At 48.0% G+C, this 24,097-nt stretch overlaps 1 protein-coding gene and 1 long non-coding RNA gene across 3 annotated transcripts in view; both read left to right on the forward strand.

Annotated features, from left to right (window-relative positions):
* ERICH4 (glutamate rich 4) overlaps positions 1-24,097 on the forward strand; it is a 257,702-nt gene that overhangs the window by 115,245 nt on the left and 118,360 nt on the right. The window lies entirely within an intron of this gene.
* LOC133054407 (uncharacterized) lies at positions 5,729-18,039 on the forward strand. The gene is made up of 2 exons (XR_009692404.1): positions 5,729-10,696; positions 17,454-18,039. It is a non-coding gene; the product is annotated as an uncharacterized LOC133054407 (long non-coding RNA).

The following is a 24,097-nucleotide window of genomic DNA, read 5'->3' on the forward strand; positions in this document are numbered from 1 at the left end:
CCTCCACCCCCGACAGAGGGCTCCTGTCGACTCCCACCCCCACCCCTGCGCTTTCTCCTGCTGGAGACCCGCTCCCAGGCTAGGGCCCACGGTAGAGACCCTGGGCTGGACATCAGGCAGATCCCGCCAAAGAAACAGACCATCCACTGCACCGCATGTACTTATATCTTTATTTTAGTCCGGTATCAGGTTTTGATTTTTTGTTTCTTCTTCGCGTTGTAGATGGAGGTCACCACGGGTCGGGGGAGTGGGGCATGGACAGGGTGTTTGGGGATGTGAGGAGAAGGAGTCTCATGGGTTGGATTCAGAAATCAGAACGTGAAGCGGAGAACGTGGTGATGTAACCATCTGCAGCCCTTCACGTGGAGCATTCGTGAGGCACGAGGCTTCCCATTTCAAAGAAAACTAAAGATTCAGCAAACTTACAAGATATTGCTTTGGAGGGAAAAGAAGGCTCACACGTCAGGCAAATCCCAGTGCACAGATCTGTATCCCAGGTGCACGAAGGAGGGCACCTTCCAAGGCCCGAACCTGGGCTCTTGTCTACCACTCAGAAATGAAGTGTCCCAGGAGACACACGTGCCGACAAAGCAGCAGATCTTCTTGGGAGAGGGCACCCGGGTGCAGAGCCGTAGTGGAAGGGAACCCAGGAGAACAGCTCTGTCACACGGCCTGCAGTCTTGGGTTTTATGGTGATGGCATTAGTTTCCGGGTTGTCTTTAGCCGATCATCCTGACTCAGAGTCCTTCCGGTGGTGCAGGCCTTCTTCAGCCCAGATGGATGCCAGAGAGAAGGATTCTGGGAGGTGGTCGGACATGTGGCGTCTCCTTTGGACCTTTCCCAAACTCTTCCTGTTGGTGGAGGCTCATTAGTCCCGTGTTCCTTGCCAGCACCTCCTGTTGTAAAACAACTCATGGCAATGGTTACTAGGTGCCTGGCCAGGGTGGGATCAGTGCGCTTCCCCTAACACCCTGATCACCTGCACCATCTCCACTTAGCTGCAGAGGAAAGACTCAGCAGGCAGCTGAGAAAAGCTGACCGTTCCTGGTTAGAACAAGGTGAGCAGTCTTTGCCAGAAGACCGCCAGGGTCCCACTGACCAGGCTTTGTCTGAAGGACACTGTAGCCCTGAACGGCTTCCACCAGAAGGACACTGTAGCAGTTGAATATACTCTGTGAAACGATCCAAAGAAGAAGAGAACGACAAACAAGAGGCACAGGAAGCATATGAGCAAGACACGCCTGCTGCGCTGCGAAGAAACAGCAACTTGAGAGGCAAAAAAGGAGAGAGGAGAGGCTCCAAGGCTCTCCAAAAAAAGAAAATTCAAGTGCTCAAAATGTGGAGCCAAAACACTCACAGTGGCCAGACAAATTCGAAATCACAAATGGAGTATTTTCTAAGAAAATACAGGAGAAGAATTAACGGGAAAAATTTACGGTACAAATATCTACTTGCCTTTGAGTCCTTTTGTATAGGGACTGTCCGTCCTAACATATAACTAGATTTGTCAGCATAAACTGGCCTGCGAAGGGATAGAATAGGGGGGGGGAAAAGGAAAAAAATGTGTAGAAGTCGTCCCGTTTTCAAATAGTTTCAATTCTCCGTTCAGAATTCAGTGGATCGGTTTCCTGGAGATGCGACAAGGACGTCAAGGATCATTCAACAAAACCTTTCCAAGTCGCTTCAAACGTCGTTTAAACCGGATTTCTACCTATTGCTTCATCAGGTTCTTTCTGAAAGCAATACGACATCTTGGGTGCGATGGAAACGAGAAACCAGGTTCTCATAGCACCAGCAATCTTTCCTGTTAGAAAGCTCAAAATAGATTGCATTGCATGCAGACAAATCAGTTTAATAAATTCCTTTATCACATTTTGGTACGGTAATTCATTTGGCAGAAAGGGCATCATCTTGCCCTCGAGATAAGCCCACACAATGTGGCTTAGAAGTCGCAGGAGTAGGTCTTGCATGAAGGAAGTCGTTCTCGTTAAGTCGCAACACATAAAGGATATCTCGTTTTGCTTTCGGTCAGGCTGTGCCTGCGTCTTAATTCATAGAGGTGCCTCAGTGGCTCTGCAGAGAGGCCAGTGTCCTTACAAAGAGAAGTTGAAAGTCACCTAGTGAGGAGAGGCACCGCGCAGGGTGCAGAGACCCAAGGGGACGCGCCAGGTTTTAAAGAGCTTGTGACCTCTTGAAGGGGGCGTGTCTAAGGCAAAGCTGAGAGCTGGTTGTTTTCAGAAGAGGCGGCAGGAAGTGGCGAGTGGGGTGGGGCCAAGCCGCCTGCTCAATATCGGTTTTTGAATACCCCGGGTGTGTTTGGAGCTCTGGAGGTGGTCTCTGATAGCCTGGGACCTGGACGGGGAGAAGTTCGGCTAGGTGTGTGAGTATCAAATGCGGAGGTGCTTGTGTCTCCATAGAGCTGAGAAAGCCTGCTAGGGCTAGTGTCGTTGCACCCGAATCCCTGGGCACGTTGTGGCCATCAGAAGCCGTGCAGAGACTCCAGATGGCGGCAGATACTTTCCCAAAGCTGCTTTAGTGCAGGAGTCTCTGAGGGCACTGACGGGCCTATGTGTTGACTCTTAAGTTGGAAGGAAAACGTGTAAATGAGCACTGGGTTGCCTCAGAACCCCAGGAAAGGACTAGAAGGTGTGAGATGTCTGTGTCCTTAGCACAGAAAAGGTGCTTGCACTGCATCTCCTTGAAGGCGGATGTCATCCTGTAGCCTCACACGGCTGCCCAGAGAAGTGTGGTGGGTCCGGCTGCTCCACACTCAAAGCAGTAGAGCGGCCAGGTTGGTGCAAAGGAAAGTTTGCTTTGTTTCAGACGCCGGCAGGTCGGGGGGAGGATGGTGGACACCTGTCCAGAGGCTGACTGACCGCTCCCCCACCCAAACCCTTAGTGGCAACCAGTGGGGCCAGAGCTTTTCCAGACAGAAGTGTGAGGGGGCCGCTCTATGCAGAAACAGCCCAGGCAGCTGGTTGAGAGTCACCTTCAGATCAGTCATCAGTGGTCTGACCAACATCATCTTGATTGTTTTCGGGACAGTGAACCTTCAGGTCCAGGGTCGGTTCGATTGCTTGACGAGAGGCCAGACAGGAAGTTCAGGCAAGGCTTTATTGCGGCTCTGGGTGCAGGAGGAAGGGAGCCAAACAAGTGACAGGTTCCCCTGGTTTGCACCCCAGGAGGGTGGGGGGAGGGTGTCAGGGCATGCGGGGGACTGTGGTCCCTGAAGTGGGGCGAGTGCAGGCTGGGTCAGGGGTTGGGCTGGAGGGGTGAGATCGAGGTCTGCCCCCTCCCCACACCCTTGGTGGGGTGTGTGCAGGCATCACAGCCAGGCTCCCACTTTTGTTCTCCAGCTGGGACGTGGTGATTGGGTTTTTGATCTGCTTTCCTATCTTGTGCATCATTGGCCCCAACTGTTCATGTGGGGTCTTCCTGAAAGAGGGACTGAACTCTTGTCCCCGAAATTGGCGGGTGGACTCCTAAGCACTGGACCGCTGGGGAAAGCCGGTACAATATATACAGAAAGGCCAGATCTGGGCCTCCTGTGGCCCTGGGCCTAAAACGTTCACATCAGGAAGCCTGCGGAAGGTTTCTCTGCCCCTTTCATCCCCCTCACGTCATCCTCTAGGCACCCATTTCTCCTCTGGGCTCCACTGGTATACTTCCTGATTGGGATGTGATTTGGTTTCAGAAATGGCCTTCTCAAACCATGCAGTGCCACCGCAGCCTCTCTGAACATTCAGCTACTGAGCAGGATTGTCTCCAAACCTGTCTGGTCTCAAGTCCACAATGTGAGCCTGCGGACCTCCACTCCCCTTCCCGTTTCTCTGAACCAGATGTGCACTCCAGGCGCCTGGCCTCCACCCCCGACAGAGGGCTCCTGTCGACTCCCACCCCCACCCCTGCGCTTTCTCCTGCTGGAGACCCGCTCCCAGGCTAGGGCCCACGGTAGAGACCCTGGGCTGGACATCAGGCAGATCCCGCCAAAGAAACAGACCATCCACTGCACCGCATGTACTTATATCTTTATTTTAGTCCGGTATCAGGTTTTGATTTTTTGTTTCTTCTTCGTGTTGTAGATGGAGGTCACCACGGGTCGGGGGAGTGGGGCATGGACAGGGTGTTTGGGGATGTGAGGAGAAGGAGTCTCATGGGTTGGATTCAGAAATAAGGACGTGAAGCGGAGAACGTGGCGATGTAACCATCTGCAGCCCTTCACGTGGAGCATTCGTGAGGCACGAGGCTTCCCATTTCAAAGAAAACTAAAGATTCAGCAAACTTACAAGATATTGCTTTGGAGGGAAAAGAAGGCTCACACGTCAGGCAAATCCCAGTGCACAGATCTGTATCCCAGGTGCACGAAGGAGGACACCTTCCATGGCCCGAACCTGGGCTCTTGTCTACCACTCAGAAATGAAGTGTCCCAGGAGACACACGTGCCGACAAAGCAGCAGATCTTCTTGGGAGAGGGCACCCGGGTGCAGAGCCGTAGTGGAAGGGAACCCAGGAGAACAGCTCTGTCACACGGCCTGCAGTCTCGGGTTTTATGGTGATGGCATTAGTTTCTGGGTTGTCTTTAGCCGATCATCCTGACTCAGAGTCCTTCCGGTGGTGCAGGCCTTCTTCAGCCCAGATGGATGCCAGAGAGAAGGATTCTGGGAGGTGGTCGGACATGTGGCGTCTCCTTTGGACCTTTCCCAAACTCTTCCTGTTGGTGGAGGCTCATTAGTCCCGTGTTCCTTGCCAGCACCTCCTGTTGTAAAACAACTCATGGCAATGGTTACTAGGTGCCTGGCCAGGGTGGGATCAGTGCGCTTCCCCTAACACCCTGATCACCTGCACCATCTCCACTTAGCTGCAGAGGAAAGACTCAGCAGGCAGCTGAGAAAAGCTGACCGTTCCTGGTTAGAACAAGGTGAGCAGTCTTTGCCAGAAGACCGCCAGGGTCCCACTGACCAGGCTTTGTCTGAAGGACACTGTAGCCCTGAACGGCTTCCACCAGAAAGACACTGTAGCAGTTGAATATACTCTGTGAAACGTTCCAAAGAAGAAGAGAACGACACACAAGAGGCACAGAAAGCATATGAGCAAGACACGCCTGCTGCGCTGCGAAGAAACAGCAACTTGAGAGGCAAAAAAGGAGAGAGGAGAGGCTCCAAGGCTCTCCAAAAAAAGAAAATTCAAGTGCTCAAAATGTGGAGCCAAAACACTCACAGTGGCCAGACAAATTCGAAATCACAAATGGAGTATTTTCTAAGAAAATACAGGAGAAGAATTAACGGGAAAAATTTACGGTACAAATATCTACTTGCCTTTGAGTCCTTTTGTATAGGGACTGTCCGTCCTAACATATAACTAGATTTGTCAGCATAAACTGGCCTGCGAAGGGATAGAATAGGGGGGGGGAAAAGGAAAAAAATGTGTAGAAGTCGTACCGTTTTCAAATAGTTTCAATTCTCCGTTCAGAGTTCAGTGGATCGGTTTCCTGGAGATGCGACAAGGACGTCAAGGATCATTCAACAAAACCTTTCCAAGTCGCTTCAAACGTCGTTTAAACCGGATTTCTACCTATTGCTTCATCAGGTTCTTTCTGAAAGCAATACGACATCTTGGGTGCGATGGAAACGAGAAACCAGGTTCTCATAGCACCAGCAATCTTTCCTGTTAGAAAGCTCAAAATAGATTGCATTGCATGCAGACAAATCAGTTTAATAAATTCCTTTATCACATTTTGGTACGGTAATTCATTTGGCAGAAAGGGCATCATCTTGCCCTCGAGATAAGCCCGCACAATGTGGCTTAGAAGTCGCAGAAGTAGGTCTTGCATGAAGGAAGTCCTTCTCGCTAAGTCGCAACACATACTGGATATCTCGTTGCTTTTGGTCAGGCTGTGCCTGCGTCTTAATTCATAGAGGTGCCTCAGTGGCTCTGCAGAGAGGCCAGTGTCCTTACAAAGAGAAGTTGAAAGTCACCTAGTGAGGAGAGGCACCGGGCAGGGTGCAGAGACCCAAGGGGACGCGCCAGGTTTTAAAGAGCTTGTGGCCTCTTGACGGGGGCGTGTCTAAGGCAGAGCTGAGAGCTGGTTGTTTTCAGAAGAGGCGGCAGGAAGTGTCGAGTGGGGTGGGGCCAAGCCGCCTGCTCAATATCGGTTTTTGAATACCCCGGGTGTGTTTGGAGCTCTGGAGGTGGTCTCTGATAGCCGGAGACCAAACTGAGCATATTTTTTTTTTTATAAAACTGAGCACTTTGTTTTTTTTTTTTTTTTTTTGTCATGAAACTGAGCATTTTTTTTTTTTTTTTGTCAGAAAACTGAGCACTTTTTTTTTGTTCACAAAACTGAGCACTTTTTTTTTTTTTTTTTTGTCACCAAACTGAGCATTTATTTATTTATTTATTTTTGTCACCAAACTGAGCTGAAGAAGGAATTCATAGGGCCTGGACTCCATCTCAGGCCTGTCTGTGCTGATCGTGCGTGGCCACCTCTCCAGTGGACTCTGAACTCTGTGCTTAGCGCCTGTGGGAACAACATTGGAAGGATAAGACCCCCCTCTGGGCAGGGGAATGTTGAAGAAGAGAAAACAGACACTAATCACCCCTGCCTCTGGACACTATCTATCAGAATGTAAGCACAGGCTTATCGGTTATTAACTATTTGGAATGTAACTGCGGGCTTATTGATTATTGACTGTTTGAACACATAACACGTGAATGATGGGGTTATTGTAATTGTATTTACCCTTCCTTTGTTTATGTAAGTCTCAAGGGAATTGGGGTAGTGGGTTTGGACGCGTGCACATGGGGTATAAAAGATTTTCACAAATGCTGGTCGGGGTCCTTGGCTAAGAGGAGACTCTGCCTTGGGCCCGCCAGTGTAATAAACTGCACTCCACTATCTGCATTGTCCTTCTGAGAGAGTTTGCTTCCCGGAAAGCGTGGCTATAACATTTGGTGCATTGGCCGGGAAACTCCTCACTTTGAGGAGACAGGTCTCACTTGAGGCCACCCCGAGGCTTTGTAGCTTGAACCTCCTAGAGGAGGGAAGGCGCCTCGCCCCTCTGGAAGGATTCTGCTTCTCAACGCCCGGACCTTTCACGTCAGCAGGTAGTGGACGGCAGCAGGGGAACTGAGCGCTCAGGTGAGGAGGAACTCACCGAGTAGGGTGGAAGAGGGGGCCTGATCACCCCTCTGGGAGGGACTAGAAGGAGCGGGGACCCACAGGAGCCTGGAATAGGCAGGCGGCGATTGCTTGGTACACAGGTCGACGAGCGTGCTAGGGTTTAGGAAGGAAATTTGTGAAGGTCATTTAGGAGGTGTGTCCACGCTGTCTCGGGGAAAATTATTACCAAGCTATCGCCAGGGGATTCTTAGGATAGGAAACTGGTCCTTGTATGCTCGTATTCTGCCCTCCCCCAGGAGGTGTCCTCTCTGCTGTGAAATTCTTGACCCCCTTGGAATTGTTGGGCTAGAAGGAGGGGGAAACAGAAGTGAGTATGAATTGGCTTTTCTGGAGATGGCCTGGGACATGAGATATTTAACCCATCTGTGTTTTCATCCGCACCTGATCAAGCCCACCAAGGCAGAATGGACTTTAAGGGAGAAACAGTCTCGGACCATGTGATGTTCTGGTTCAGCTATGCTGACTGGCAGGTGAAGACACGCTGATCCCCCTTCTCCCTCTGGGATCTGGCAGGTAAGGCTCTTCTCACCCCAGTTAAGGAGGCAAAATGGCAATTTAAGTGTCACTGAGTGGAAATATCAGAAGTACATAGGGTACTGAGAACTTCGTAGACAGAACGAAAAGGAAAAGTAGAAGAAGGTCCGAGAAGGTAAGCAAGATGGGGGAAAGTGAATCTAAGGCAACTGTATTGGAGTGCATGATTAAAAATTTAAAGAAGGGATTAGGAGGAGACTATGGGGTGGAGATGAAGCCTAACTGCCTCCACATACTCTGTGAGGTCGAATGGCCCCCTATGGGAGCAGGATGGCCACCAGAGAACACTGTGAACTTAAAAATAGTGGAAGCAATCTATACAGCAGTCACAGGAGAGCCAGGACACTTGGATCTATATCCATCTATTGACTCATGGCTAGGGTTAGCTTGAGACCCTCCTACTTGGACAAGGTTCTGTATCCAGAAGGGAAAGGGAAAAATATTAATGGCACAAAAATTGACTTATGATAAAAAAGGAAATTCTACAGGATTTGGACGGGGATGACCTGACCCCTCCCCCATGCTGGATAATGACACGCCTGCCTCCCAGTGCTTCACCAGGACCGGAGGCCGCCTTAATGCCCGATCCAGGGCCAGGTGAAGTTTCTGCAACAGCCACTGCTCCTCTGCCAGCTTTCCCGGAGTTCATAGAGCCGCCGTTTGGGCAGGCTCCGATCCCGGTGACAGAAGCCTCTGGCCAACACTTCCAGGATCCGGCTCCACCCGAACCGCCCAAGCTATACCCGCCTCTCCTGGTGAGTACTGACAAGACGGGGAGGGAGACGTTGGAATTAAGCAGAGACCGCGCCCTGCCGGAGAGCTGGAGGGAACGAAAGAGAACAAACAAGAGCCTTACAGTGCAAGTTGCTGCTCTGGGAAAGTCTATCTCGGGCCCTCCAGAAAACCTCATCTGCCCCAGGGACAGGACAGTCCTTCAGCCGGTCCAAAGGGAGGCCCTGGGCCCATTACAGCCAAACCAGTGTGCCCGGTGCCGAGCTTTTGGCCACTGGAAGAAGAAGAAGCTCCCGCAGTTGTGGGGCTTGCTGACCTGGAAATTAACTAGGGCTGCCAGGGCTCAGAGATATCAGGTCCCTGAGAGCCCATGGTAACCGTAAAAGTGGGGGACCAAAACACTGACTTCGTGGTGGATACAGGAGAACTGTCGGTAGTAACAAAACCTGTGGCACCTCTGTCCACAAGACTACCGCTGTAACTGGGGTATCGGGAGAAGAGATGATTAAATCATTTTGCCAGCCCAGAAAATGTCAGATTGGGGGGTGGGGGGGGCACCAAGTGATTCATGAACTCCTCTGCATTCCTGAGTGCCCAGTACCCCTGTTGGGAAGAGACTTGCTCTCCAAACTAGGAGCACAAGTGACTTTCTCCCCTGAGGAGAGACCCACCTTCTGGACGGACTCTATGACTTATTTGCCCTCTCTCTCAATACCAACCCAAGATGAGTGGAGGTTGCATGAGCCTCTGAAGGCAGAACCGGGTGGGCCAGAAGAACATGAGGCAGCTAACTCAATTATTCCCTGAGGTCTGGGTGGAAGACAACCCCCTCCCCCCCCCCCCCCCCCCAGGCTGGCTAAACATCATGCCCCAGTGATAATAGAACTCAAACCAGGCACCATCCCGGTTAGAGGGCGCCAGTACCCGCTATGGATGGAGGCCTGAACCGGCATATTGCCCCACATCAATAGATTGAAACAAGCAGGCATTCTGGTAGAGTGACAGTCGGCTTGGAATACGCCAATCCTGCCAGTCAACAGGGAAGGAGGACAGGACTATAGGCCTGTACAAGATCTCAGGCTAGTCAACCAGGCTACTGTGACTTTACATCCCACTGTTCCAAACCCCTATACCTTACTTAGCCTCCTCCCACCGAGGACTAAAGTTTACACTTGCCTAGATCTCAAGGATGCCTTCTTCTGCATACGCCTCGCCCCAGCGTCACAGCCCATCTTTGCCTTTGAATGGGAAGATCCAGTGGGGAGCACCAAACAACAGCTCATCTGGACTCCCCCACAAGGGTTTAAAAACTTCCCAGCCATCTTTGGAGAAGCCTTGGCTTCTGATCAGGACTCATTCCATCCGGAAGAGTATGGATGTCAGCTCCTACAATAGGGGGATGACCTGCTGCTGGCTGCCTGAGACCAAGGAAAAATGCTGGAAAGGGACAAATGCACTGCTCCAGCTGTTGATGGAAGGTTACCGGGTGTCGAAGAAGAAGGCACAGATCTACAAAGAGGAGGTAAGGTATCTGGGGTTTGTTTTAAAGAAGGACTCAGGGTTCCAGACCCTAATTGGGTCCTATATACTGATGGCACTCGCCTGATAAAACAGGGACAACAGTGTGAGGGGGCCGCTCTATGCAGAAACAGCCCAGGCAGGTGGTTGAGAGTCACCTGCAGATCGGTCATCAGTGGTCTGACCAACATCATCTTGATTGTTTTCGGGACAGTGAACCTAGCTATAGTACATGTCCCCGGTCACCAGATAGGAGAAGACCCTAAGGCGCGGGGCAATCGTGCTGCTGATGCGGCCGCTCGAGAAGCGGCTAGCCGGGACTATGCTGCCCTCATATTAGCCGTGGGACTTCCACCTCCTTGTATGGGGACCTTGCCACCAGTTCCCGAATATTCCCTCCCTGATCTCGCCTGGATCAACAAGGATACCACCCTCCAGAAAGATGACCAAGATGGATGGTACCGAGACCAAATCAACAACCTGATCTTGCCTGCCACCCTGGGTCGTCACCTGTGTGAACACCTGCACACAACTACACACTTGGGAGAAAAAAAGACCCTAACACTTCTCCAGACGGCCTGCCTGAGGTTCCCTCGACAAAATGCCACTGTACGAGAGATAATTCAAGCCTGCGAAGCGTGCCAGCTGATGAGGGCAGAGAAGAAGCAGCACTCGGGAACGAGATACCGAGGGGAAAAGCCAGGGCAACATTGGGAGATAGATTTCACTGAGGTAAGGCCAGGCAAGTACGGGTACCGCTATCTGTTGGTTCTGGTAGATACCTTCTCGGGGTGGGTGGAAGCTTTCCCCACTAAGGGAGAGACAGCAATAGTGGTTGCTAAAAAGATCTTAGAGGAGATAGGGCCTAGGTATGGGCTGCCAGTGACTATGGGCTCTGATAATGGACCTGCCTTTGTGAGCCAGATTGTACAAGGGCTGGCCCAAGCTCTGGGGACGAAATGGAAGTTACACTGCGAATATAATCCCCAGAGCTCAGGACAGGTTGAGAGAATGAATCGGACCCTAAAAGAAACTTTGACAAAGTTGGCAATAGAGACTGGCGGGGACTGGGTGACCCTCCTCCCCTTTGCACTCTTTCGGGCACGTAACACCCCTTATAAGCTGAATCTTACTCCTTTTGAGATTCTGTATGGAAGACCCCCTCCTGTGTATCCTATTTTCGAAGGAAAATGTCTGCCACCCCCTACTTTGGGACAATTCCAGCAAACTCTGATAGCATTAAGTAAGATGCATAACCATGTTTGGAAATTGATTCGAGAGATACATGAGGGCCAAAACAAGAGGGCCCTCCCCTCACATAATATTGGCCCAGGTGATTGGGTTTGGGTAAAACGACACCAATCTAAAGTATTAGAACCTAGATGGAAACGCCCTTATGTTGTTCTTCTTACCACTCCTACCGCTGTCAAGGTCGACAGGATTGGACCCTGGGTTCACTGCAATCACGTGCGGCAAGCCACATCGGAAGAACAGGAAAAAGCGCGAGCAGAATGGAAGGCGAGTCCTCACCCGTCAAATCCTTTGAAACTGAAACTCGTCCGCCGGGAGGCCTCCTAATTCTCCTGCTGATGGCAGCTCTCATCGACCCAGGAGCGACCAGTCATAACCCCCATCAATCTGCTAAGATCACATGGAAACTCAACGACGGGCAAACTCATGAGCTGCTCAATGAGACCTCAGGAATCCACCCTCCAAACACCTGGTGGCCGGACCTGAACTTCGACCTCTCAAGCCTCTTCGCAAAGCAGGACGGTCTCTATGATAAGTACTATAGGGATGGGATAAAAAACCATAGGTTGGGGTTTGGGGCTTGCCCGGGCTATGTAAGAAATAACTGGAAAACCTGTGGTGGCATAGAAAGCTATTATTGCAGGAGCTGGAGTTGTGTGACCTCTTGTGATGGACCCCAGAGGTGGGATGTCGGAAACAGAGATCTAGTTAGCTTCACCTTCAAGGACCGTAGACACCAGGGGCCTCAGGTACGAGTACAATTTAACCAGGAACGGGCGAAGAAAGAAAACCGCTGGACCTCAGGACTGACTTGGGGTTTTCAGCTTCACGTAAATTGGCCCGGCCCCTACCCAGGCGAGCTTTTAATCATTAAACAGGTTATTGAGCCGGTGCAGGTACATAGTTTAGGTCCCAATCTGGTCAAAGCATTACAGGGGCATAAGGCGACCCCCAAGCCAACCACCTTCAGACCAAGCTTGCCGGGAACATTTAACATCTCCTCTACCCCGAGCCTCAGAGGCAAACTGACAGAAACCCCTGGCCCTCTGGCTGTTACCATTAGCTCAGCAATTCAGGACCCCCTATGGGCCTTAGTGAATGCAGCCTTTACGGTCTTAAACCATACCAACCCTAATGCGACCCAGTCCTGTTGGCTTTGTTATAATCTTCACCCACCCTTCTATGAGGCCATAGGCCTCAATGTCTCTTACCACTTATCTTCAGGCCAGAACCCACCCCCATGCCGATGGGAAGAACGCAAGGTTGGCCTCACAATGAATGAAGTCTGGGGACAGGGACTCTGTTTGGGCACAGTGCCACGTGATAAAACTTCCCTCTGTGCCCGGACTATTAGTAACCTACGCTTACACGGCAAACATTGGATTGTGCCAGAGGTTGGGGGTTGGTGGATTTGTTCACATACTGGGCTAACCCCATGTTTACATTGTGAAGATTTTTAACCAGAGTCAAGAATTCTGTGTCCTGGTTGCTGTAATGCCAAAAATCTTATACCACTCTGAAGAGGTTATGTACTCACATTGGGACCGGGAATTGCTAAGACAAAAGAGAGAGCCAATCAGTGCGATCACCATGGCAGCCTTGTTCAGTCTTGGGCTGGCAGGAGCAGGGACAGGAATAGCTTCACTATCTCTGCAAGGCCAAGGGTTTTCCTCCCTACGAGCCGCCATAGATGAAGATATAACTCGCATAGAAGAATCAATCAGCCACTTAGAGAAGTCTCTGACTTCCTTGTCTGAGGTGGTCTTGCAGAATAGGAGAGGATTAGACTTGATTTTTCTCCAACACGGTGGGGTCTGCGCGGCTCTGGGAGAAGAATGTTGTTTCTATGCAGACCATACAGGAGTGGTAAGAGAATCTATGGCAAAAGTAAGAGAAGGGCTGGCGCAACGAAAGAGGGAACGGGAGGCCCAACAGGGATGGTTTGAGTCTTGGTTTCAACGCTCCCCCTGGCTGACCACCTTAGTTTCCACCCTCCTGGGCCCGCTTATAGTGCTATTATTAACACTTACATTTGGCCCTTGTATTTTAAACCGGCTAATGTCATTTATTAAAGAACGTCTAAATACCATTCAGATTATGGTATTGAGGCAGCAATATCAGATGGTAGCCCAGGATGAAGAGAAAGATTCCTCTACAGGAACAACAAGACAGGGGGGAATGTGAGGCTGCCAGGGTTACTACCGTGACGGGCGGCCTGGACCTAAGTTTTAGCTTCCCCCGAAATGGTAAGATTCCCTACCCCCATCAGGTAACCTGGAGCCAGCCAATCAATATGCGCCCAGTAAGAACAAAGGGAGAGCTGGCCTTCCTCACTTCCCCTGGGCTCGAGTCCAGGAAGCCTTTATGCTCACACCCAGACTCAACTTCCTTCGTTTTAAATTCTAAAATCATTTTGTTGACAATTGTGAAAGGCACTTTCCATTTATATCTCTTACAAAATATTGCCTATATTCCCTGTGTGTATGATCCATCCTTGAGGCTGTCTTAGGGCTTCTCAGGTGGCACTAGTATCCAAGAATCTGCCTGCCAATGCAGGAGGCACAGGAGACACGGGATCGATCCCTGAATAGGCAAGATCGCCTGCAGAAGGAAATGGTAACCCAATCCCAGTATTCTTGCTTGGAGAATTCCATGGACAGGAGAGCCTGTCTTACTCCCAGATTTTGTACCTCCTCCTCCCCACCATACTTAATCTCCTGCTCTCCCACTAGAAACCACTAGTTTCAAAATATCCTTCTGCTGCTTTTTTGTTATATCCACTACTCGTCAGGAAAGTAGTGTATATTACAATTGTTTTTGTTAGATCCACTAGAAGAAAAGCATTATAAAAGTATAAAATTTTTTTCTTTTATCCACTTCATATACAGTCAAGAAAGTACTGTAGATAGCAACGAAGTAGTGTATCTCTCCGCACAGGAAGGAGTAGCCAAGACACAGCCTCTTCCAGATGGAGACTTCCCATATGTCTTTCAGAGCAAGTAAATTGAGGACCTAGACTAAAAGGAACAGAAACACTCCCTTGTTCAGCATGGAGACACTGATTTATTTAACCAAGAACAAGCTCAAAGAAACTCTTGAAAATATAGTTGCTGACCTTCTCACAGAGATGTTATAGACATTTGTAGAAAATAAATTACAAGTGGATGAATTGAGGCTGGCCCGGAGGCCATTCAGTGAGTTGCTTAAACACCTAGTCAAATGGTTGCTGCTATCTGTCCTACACCAGATGGCTTTGGTGGCATGGAACCAGTTAGGCATGAGTTGCTTAAGGAATAAGATTATATATGTCTTTAGGAAGTTTGGTCACCAACTAGCTGAAGTCATCATGGCTTAATTTCTATTCATGTGTCAGTTCGGTATCTATGCTATCTTTGTGAAGTCTTAAGAAGACAGCATCATGCATTATTGTGTGAGAGGACTCATCATTGTGGGATGTTTGCGGCTAAGATTTCAGTTTCCTTCTGATTTATACATCCCAACTCTGCCTGCCTAACCAACAAGACTGATTGAACTGGGGGAGACATCCCTAAGATTATAATAGTATTCAAAATACACAGATCACCAGCTTACCTTCCTTTTTTGTTTCCTCAACAACAGTTTGGTCTAACACGAACAAAAATTGAGAAACAGAATTTTTGCTGTTGGCAGCAACACACCACCTCTACCCTCCTGACAATGGATGACCTGTGGGCCTTTTCAGTTGCTCTTTGTGACTAGTCCACCAGGCTCCTATGTTCATGGGCTTTCCCAAGCAAGAATACTGGAGTGGGGTGCCACTTCCTATTCCAGGGGATCTTATGCACCCAGAGATCAGATGCGTGTTCCCTGCATGTCCTGCGTTGCAGGCATTTTCTTTATCACTGAGCCCCTAACAAAGTACAGCCTTCACTCTAAGGATATAAAGGATATCTGAAGGCTCATGTGGTCTGCCCGATTCTGTGCTGACTTCCTTCTCCTGGAGCTGAAACTCCAGCCAGGGACAGACCAGGGAAGGGACGGATTGTAACCAAGCAGGACCCTCTGAGGCTTTCCCAGAATAACCCCCCAGCCAAGTCCTCTGCCTGCCTTTTGTCTGTAAAAAAACTTGCACCACAGAATAAATGTAGGGACTTCACTCCCGGTCTAGTGGCTAAGACTCCACCAGTCAAATTCAGGGGTGAAGGTTGAATACTTGGTTGGGGTATGAATATCCCACATGCCTTGCAGCGAGATTAGGGGGAAAAAAAAGAAGAAGAATAAATTTAATCAGTGAAGTGAGAAAATGTGGAAAGGAAAACAGTCAAACAAGACTGATGAAAAAATGAGACCTAGTCTTATTTAAATATATGTATGACTCAGTTTGTGTGTTTGTCTTTAGATAACATTCCTGAGATTCATTTCTCAATGAGCTCCATTTAATTGACTTAAAGAAAAGTAAACACTTACAAATAAAGTATTTCTAAGGTTCACATGATCTGGGAAATGTTCAATATTAAGTCCATATTTGGTATGGACCTCAGGTTAGTTTGTTGTTTAACCGCGTGTGAATTGATGGAGACATGAGTCACTAAGATTGTCATCAACACTCACTGCACCTAGTTCTGCTGCGAGTCAAAAAGTCCTATCTGTTACAAAATTTAACTGCAAGGAAATTAACTATGATGATATTGTCATAAATAATAGAGATAAATGGTAGAGATGTTTTTAGGTAAACTCTTTAAAAGAATTATATTTCGTTTTTCCAAATTCGTCGGAATTTAGAACTTTAGGGTTTTGCTAAATTCAGTAAAATAATGAGAATGTACTGAAGACTGAAATCAGTTTGAGATAAAATACTGAAACACTGACTACTGAACAAATCCATGTTTATCTTTACCTTCTTATGAATGAAAACACTAAATGTGTTTATTAAACACACATCTTGTACCACCTAAAGAAAAATTATGCTCTGAAATATGTCTGTCATATACTTTATGAATCTAATGTCATAAAAAGAAATACAATTCAATTGCTTGTTTCTTGGTTTTAAGTTTTAAGGGATTTTAGAAATGCAGTGTATTTACAGTTACTAAAAATGGTAAGAGACTGGAATGCAAGTAGGACATATGTTTGTTGTCAAAAGAAGATATAGAAAATAACAGTAGTTTTTCTTGAAATATAACAAGAGGATAATTTTGCTGGTTTGGATAGGGAAAAATAAGAGACATATTATGTGGATACAAAAAAAAATGATTAACGTTTTTAAAAAAGGGAGGATTGATTAAGGTTAAATTAAATTTAATTAGGTAAAGAACTTTCTTTTTAATAGTAACCTGGTCCAAGACTGGAATTTGGCTTTCTCTCTCTAATAAGAAAACAAACTTCCTGGAATAATGAGCTGCCTTGGAGAAGAGATGGGAAGTCTCTTTCTCTAGCTAACTTTGAGTGTCCAGGAGGAACTGTGAGGCAGCTCAGAGGGAAATATTAGACTGATTGGCATCCCTGGTGTGTTAAATACCACGGGGAACATTGTTAAATGTAAGTCTTCTAGAGTTCTCCTGCGGACGGTTGCTATTAATACAGATGTGTTAAAAATTAAGGAATTCCGACAAACCTGGTGTGTCCTGATGTTACCAAGACATAATTCTCATTACTGTAATCAAGTTTCTTAGCCCATTACATTGTGCTCACGAGTGTCACCATATCTTTAAGTCACTCACAGAGAGTTCTTGTACTCGGACGGTTTTGCAAAAGTGCTTCATATAGGGAAGACCATTTTGAGAAGCACTGGTCTCTGATCAATTTCACTTTATACCATGCAACTGGGTAGGAAATTTAGGGTGAAGTGAAAGTTGCTCAGTTGTGTCTGACTCTTTGTGACCCCATGGATTATACAGTCCATGGAATTCTCTAGGCCAGAATACTGGAGTGTAGCCCTTCCCTTCTCAGAGGATCTTCCCAACCCAGGGGGCTTCCCTTGTGGCTCAGCTGGTAAAGGAAATTTTAAAATCCTAATTTAAAAAACATGATGGTATCATAAAAGTGTTTAACAAAAAAGATGAGCTCCTGAAACAACTTGTAAATATAGTTTTAGAGTTTATGGATTTTGTTGGCTGAAATCTTATTGGGTTTGATCTGTGATTTCCAGATAAAACAAAGCCCTTCCCCTCAAGCTACTAATGACTGACAGCAATTGAGTAAATTCCCTCTGTGAGTAAAATGCAAATATGTTTCTTTTCTCTCTTTTTTGTTCCTCCAGAGGTTAATGATTCTTATGTTCTGAGCGGCCTTATCAGGTTAATAAAAACGACAGTTTCCTGACAGGAGCAGAAATCTTCCTATTTTGCGGACTTCTAGAAGAGAGAAATCTGCAAGGCAAAAACGAATGGCAGGACTTTGGCCTGGATTTCCTGAGCTTAGGAGGCTATTTGTTGTTTGTCTTTGGCATTTGGTCTGAAACACTTTTTTTGTACATATAATTGTTTTATTATTGATTTATTCTTGGAGGTGGTCTTTCTGATCAACACACATACTCTTCCGTTCAAGGGGGGCTTTCTCGAGTTGCAGCACTAATTGTGAACAAGACAGCTCAAATTCTAGCCTCACAGCAAAGACCACTTGGATACTACATATATATCAAATGGAAACCCTCCACAACGCTTCTTCCTTCTTGTCCTCTAAACTAGGAGGACTCTTTTGAAAAACATGACAAATGTGTACTTTAATCATTATCCTCATGGTAATATGTCTCATAATTTTCAAATGTCTGTCCAGGGCTTATGACAAGGCAATCAAAGAGAGAAATAATATTGTCTTAATACAGACTATTGATGCTAAGCTTGAAACTCGAGATGATTTCCAACTCTGTGTCCATTCCCCAAGTAGGGAGGATGACTCCTGAAGGAACTGTAATCAAGCAGGACCCTATGAAGCCTTTGTAGATCTCCACCCAGGTCCACCTGCCTTCTGTTTGGGAAAAAAAAAAAAAAGGTTTAGTCAAAGAATAAATTTAATCACAGAAAATATAGAAAGAAAACTGTGAAGAAAGACAAAATAAGAATACCTTAGCTACTGAACAAACTCATGCAGAATTAGTTTGTCCTCAAGGGCTAGTCATAATGCTGGGAGCCAGGACCTTTGACCTCTTTTACAGAATCAGAAACCCCCCCGGCAGAGGGAAGAAGTGAACTATGCCGCCCACAAACAGGAAGACCTGAGACCGGCTGGAACCAGAAGGGTGATGCTGCTGTTCCCCGTGACCTCATCACAGACCCAACAGAAAAGCGCCTCAAGTTGATCAGGCTCTCCTCCTTGAACACTGTAAGAGTCCTCAAACCCTCTCCAAGACCGGACACACAGCCTTTTAAAAAACATATATTTTATTTATTTATTTGGCTGCCTTGGGTCTTCCTTGTAACAGGCAGGATATTCCCTGCGTGTGGCAGCATCCTGGCTTGCAGCAGGCAGACTCTCTAGCTGTGGGGTGCGGGCTGAGCTGCTCTTGCCCTGGGGGATCTCAGTTTACCGACGGGAGATCATACCCCTGTGCCCGGCATTGCAAGGTGGATTCTTAACCACTGAACCGCCGAGGAAGTCCCAGGACACAGTCTTGTTTTTTTTTTTTTTTCTTCTTCTTTTTTTTTTTTTTTTTTATTAGTTGGAGGCTAATTACTTCACAACATTTCAGTGGGTTTTGTCATACATTGATATGAATCAGCCATAGATTCACACGTATTCCCCATCCCGATCCCCCCTCCCACCTCCCTCTCCACCCGATTCCTCTGGGTCTTCCCAGTGCACCAGGCCCGAGCACTTGTCTCATGCATCCCACCTGGGCTGGTGATCTGTTTCACCATAGATAGTATACATGCTGTTCTTTTGAAATATCCCACCCTCACATTCTCCCACAGAGTTCAAAAGTCTGTTCTGTATTTCTGTGTCTCTTTTTCTGTTTTGCATATAGGGTTATCGTTACCATCTTTCTAAATTCCATATATATGTGTTAGTATGCTGTAATGTTCTTTGTCTTTCTGGCTTACTTCACTCTGTATAAGGGGCTCCAGTTTCATCCATCTCATTAGGACTGATTCAAATGAATTCTTTTTAAGGGCTGAGTAATATTCCATGGTGTATATGTACCACAGCTTCCTTATCCATTCATCTGCTGATGGGCATCTAGGTTGCTTCCATGTCCAAGACACTGTCTTGAGGGCGTTATCCTGCTGCGACCCCCACACCTGGCAAAACAGTAAAGCTATGTGCTTCCATTTCACTCACAACTCTGTCTCCGAGATTTAATCCGGCCCTAGTACATACACAGAGACTGAATTTTGGCAGCAAAGCTGAAGGAATTACAGGGACCCGGGAGCAGGAGGGCTGAGGGTGTCTGAGCCCCCAGGGGGTCGAAAGCAGGGAGGTGCCAAAGGGGGAAATTCTGGAGGCGAGCCCTGAGGAGAGGTCAGTGTGGGGAGCAGGGACGGCGCTGTGTGCAGACCTGGGCGCTCAGGAGGCCGGTTCCTGATCTGAGCGGAGCGGCCAGAGGCGCCAGGGCGGCCCTGAGCGGAGTCGGGGGTGCACAAGGCCCTGGTGCCAGTCTTCAAGGAGAGAAGAGGGTCAGAACAGAGACAAGGAGAAGCTCTGCACCACGGAGGAACCCTCGGAGTGTAAGGACCATCCTGGCACGGGACGCATGTGGATGGTGTGGACTCCAACAAGCGCTGTGGTTCCCAAGGGGCCCGCGAGGCGGTTCCAACAGCGCTAGATACACCAAAGGCCCTTTTTTGCCAAAACTATGAAACTGCCCAAAAGCCCCAGCCCTGCGTTTATTCCTAACCCAACCTTCCTCTCCCATCCCCAGCGACAATGACCCTCTCTTCATTCCCTGCCCCCCAAACTCCTCCCCATTCCTTGGATTTTCTAGATCCTGCTAGGCTCTTCCAGCTCATTCTTCCTCATCCTCCATATCTTCCCTGCACACCCTGTCCCGTGTTCTAGATTCTTCTGCTTAGCTCCCCTCCTTTCCCTGGGTCCTGGATCCTTTTCCACCTCCACTGTGGTCTCAGTTTCACCGTCCCACAAATCTGAGCTCTTCGCAAAACTCCACTGAAGGACGTTTGGCGTCCCCAGGTGGACATTCACTTTCCTGAAGGGCTGCCCTAGATGCTGGAGGCCCCACCGCAGACCCCCTCTGAGAGCAATCCAGCCTTTCTCAGCCTGGCCCCAGCTGGAGCCTGGATCCTGCCCTCCTGTCCCACACTCTAGTCCCCACCCCAAGGCCGCCCCCCATTGGCATCTCCATTTCCCTTGGGCTCTAATCCAGGAAACTTTTCTGCCCCCATCCCTATCCCTCAAGTCCCTTCATTTTTTGAACTGTCCAAGCCCTCAACTCAAGCCTTCTGTCTCCTCTCAGGTCCTGACATCTGCCACTCCTGCTCATTCTCTGCGTTTCTAGAACCAAGGGATTCCAATCTCCTTCTCCACCTGGTTTCCTGTGCCCTTTGTCCATCCCCTCTTCTTCAGGGGTCCCTGGGACTCCTGCGTGCAAGGACATTTGCACCTGTGTGTTCCTAATACCTTTCACAGACACACAACACATAGACATATACAAGCACACAGATACATATAATTACATGAATACACATATACACACCCATGTCCACACATATACATAGGCAGGTACCTACATACATACACACAAATATGCACCACATTTTCACACACAAACGCACATACACACAGCCCACAGAGCTCCGATACCAAGGCCTTAATTCCAAGACTCTCAAGTGGTTGCACATGGAGCTCTTGTCTGCACACTCCTCCCCCTGGGCTGGGTCTGGAGAGTGTCCCTTCTCTTAGTGACAGTTTAACCCTGAGTGTGCTTTGCTGTCTTACGGTCGCTCACCTCACCGCACGTCAGAACCCTAACCTTTCTGATCACTCCTCTCTGCCCCTTCTGTCTCCAAAGGATCTCATATAGTTTCCCAGAGCGTCTGATCCTTTTCCCTCCAAGAGCACTTACACAGTGCAGTGCGTGCTGGGGACGCACTGCGTGGTGCCTGTGCCCAGCTTGCTCGGTGCTCTCACAGAGGCCCTCGCTCTGATGCAGAGACTGCCCTCAGCCGAGCCACAGTCCCTTCTTCGGTTGCCCCCCACCCACTCCTGGGAGCAGCCAGCAGCCAGGACCACCTGGCGCAGGGCTCCAGAGCCCCAAGTGCGGCCGACCCGGGGCCGAGGTGTCTGCTCAAAGCCCCCGTGCAAGGCTAAATGCAGCACGTCCCCAGTCGGCAGGGAAGGGAGGGAAACACATTAAGCCTGGGTGTCCCTGAAGCCTCAAGGAGTACAGCCTTCTGACCCTTGATCTGAGCCCTGTCAGGTTCATTTCAGACACTCACCTCCAGACCTCAAAGATCAGGATCGTGTTCTGTGTGTGCTGGGTGGTAACAGCAGCCGTAAGAAGGAGACTCCTTCTTGAGAGACTGTGCAGATTTCAAAGGACACACAACAGGAATTTGGAATTCCCTGGATGTCCAGTAGTTAAGACTCTGCGGTTTCACTTCCGGGGCCCTGGGCTCAATGCCTGTTTGGGGAACTGAGATCCTGCAAGCTGCACAGTGTGGCCAACAGGAAAAATAAAAAACCTACAGTTCCTCATAGTAAGATTTACAGTCTGTGTCTCTTTTCTTTTGTCTAGTCCTAATTCCTGGCAGGCAGGAACTGATCGTCATTTGGATTAGAATCCCTGGTATGTGGTAAACTGATTAGGGTATATGAACCTGAGTTCAGCCTCTGGATCATTAGGATCTGAACCCACCAAGATAATGAAGGGAGCGGTTCTGCTTCTGGGAGGACAAGGAGCCCAGACCCAGGGTGGAAAGGGGTGGAAGGGATGCTCGAGTGCCCTGGGGGTAGGGGTGACCCCGTGTAGCGTCTGCACGACCGGCACAGGTTTTGTGTTGCAGCCACTGGGGACGGGGACATTGACAGCAGCGGAGGGGAGGAGCCAGGAAGAGAAACTCGTGTCCAAATAATCCATGCTGGAGGGGGTGTGGAGAACAGGTGGGGGGATGTCACCTGGTGCAACCACTTGGAAGCAATATGAAGGCTCCTCAAAAAATCTAAGAATATAGTTGCCATGTATCTTGCAATCCCGATTCTGGGCATACTCTGAGACACATGTGTAATTCAAAAAGACGGATGGACCCCGGTGTTCATAACAGCCCAGACTATTGACAATAACCAAGACATAGAAACTACTAAATGTCCACCAACAGATGCACAGACACAGAAGACGTGGGGTGTGTGTGTGTGTGTGTGTGTGTGTGTGTGTGTGTGTGTGTGTCTATATAATGGAGCATCACTCGGCCCCTAAAAATAATGAAATAATGTGATTTGAAGCAACATGGACAGCCCTAGGGTTTATCATACTGAGTGAGGTAAATCAGAAAGAGAAAGACAAATACCATATATCACTCCTATGTGGAATCTAAAATAAGACATAAACAAACTTATCTTTGAAGCAAAAACAGACTCACAGACATAGAGAACAACTTGTGGTTGCCAAGGGGAAGTGGTGAGGAGAGGGAAGGATTGGAAGTTTGGGACTGGCAGATGGAAACTACTATATAGAGGGGGGGGCGGTCAGCACCAAGCCCTGGAGGACAGCACCCATTACCGTGAGATGAACCACAATGAAAAAAAAGATGGAAAAGAATATATAGATATGTCAATAAATCACTCTGCAGTGTAGCAGAAATCAAACCCGACATTGTAAATCAGCTATACTTTAAATAAATAAACAGGACCAGGATGGCAATCTGCTCCCACTGTTAGAAGTTCAGCAGAAGAGGGTAAAAGGGAAAATGATCTGAACTGACACCTGTTTAGTACCGTGTCCCCCTGGGTCCTCTCTGCACAGGATCAATCTCAGTTACCAGGTGCTAAGGGCTGCCAACAGCAATAGCACTAGAGGGAGAGGTCCACTGCATATCAATCTTTCCCCTGATTTTTTAAATTGTTAATCTTTATTCATTTTTTCTCTTTTTAATTTTTAAATTATGAAAGTATGCTAACGCATTTACAGGAGACGTGAAAAATAGAGAACAAGGTTACATGTATGTGCCTGGTATATTATAATTATTTTTTAAGTAGACAAATTAAGATTTTTAATTGGAGTTTCAACATCAAACTCTCAGTGTTTGTCTAGGTGAGAGAAAAGGCAAGAATTGGAACTCATACAATCTTCTCCTGAAAAGATCTAACTGTCTGAAGGCCTGTTCTGCCAGTTTTCCCCAGAGCACAGACTGCCTCATTTCTGATTTTCACCCTGAACTCCTTTGAGGGGAGTTGAAAGTCAGCAGTTGCAGTGGCCATGATTTAATCCTTGTAGGCGTAGATGGAAGTGTCAGTTTTCAGCTGGTAGAGCCCCTTTTTGCTCATAAACGTGACCATGATTCTGAGGGGGCATTTCATGACCATTTGATCCCATGGTGCTGAGAATGTCTGTTCTCAGGTTTGGCAAAGATTTTGTTGACAGGCCACTCAATGTGCTGTTTACTGGACTAGGCCATAAAACAGTACCCAAGATCTAGCTTCATTTTCTAAGCTTAGTCATGAATTAGATATTACAATATAAAATTGACTCGTTTATAAAAACCAGTTGAAATAAATAAAACTTTTAAAGGCTTTTTCCCGTTTTTCAAAATTTTACAAGTAAAGGTCAAACTAGAGTAGCTATGGTTCAGTCTCAGGAGTTAGAGATGGTCTAGATAAGTGTTCCTGAGAACAGAGCCAGAGCCCTGGTCTCAAGGCACAGGGAAAGACAATCAGGTTCTAAGAGAATGGTGGCAGGTCTAAGCCAAATGATGGTCAGAGAAAGCAAAATGGCCATCAAAAAGGACCACACAG

Source organism: Dama dama, chromosome 4 (genome assembly GCF_033118175.1).
Source record: "Dama dama isolate Ldn47 chromosome 4, ASM3311817v1, whole genome shotgun sequence".
NCBI classification, from domain to species: domain Eukaryota; kingdom Metazoa; phylum Chordata; class Mammalia; order Artiodactyla; family Cervidae; genus Dama; species Dama dama.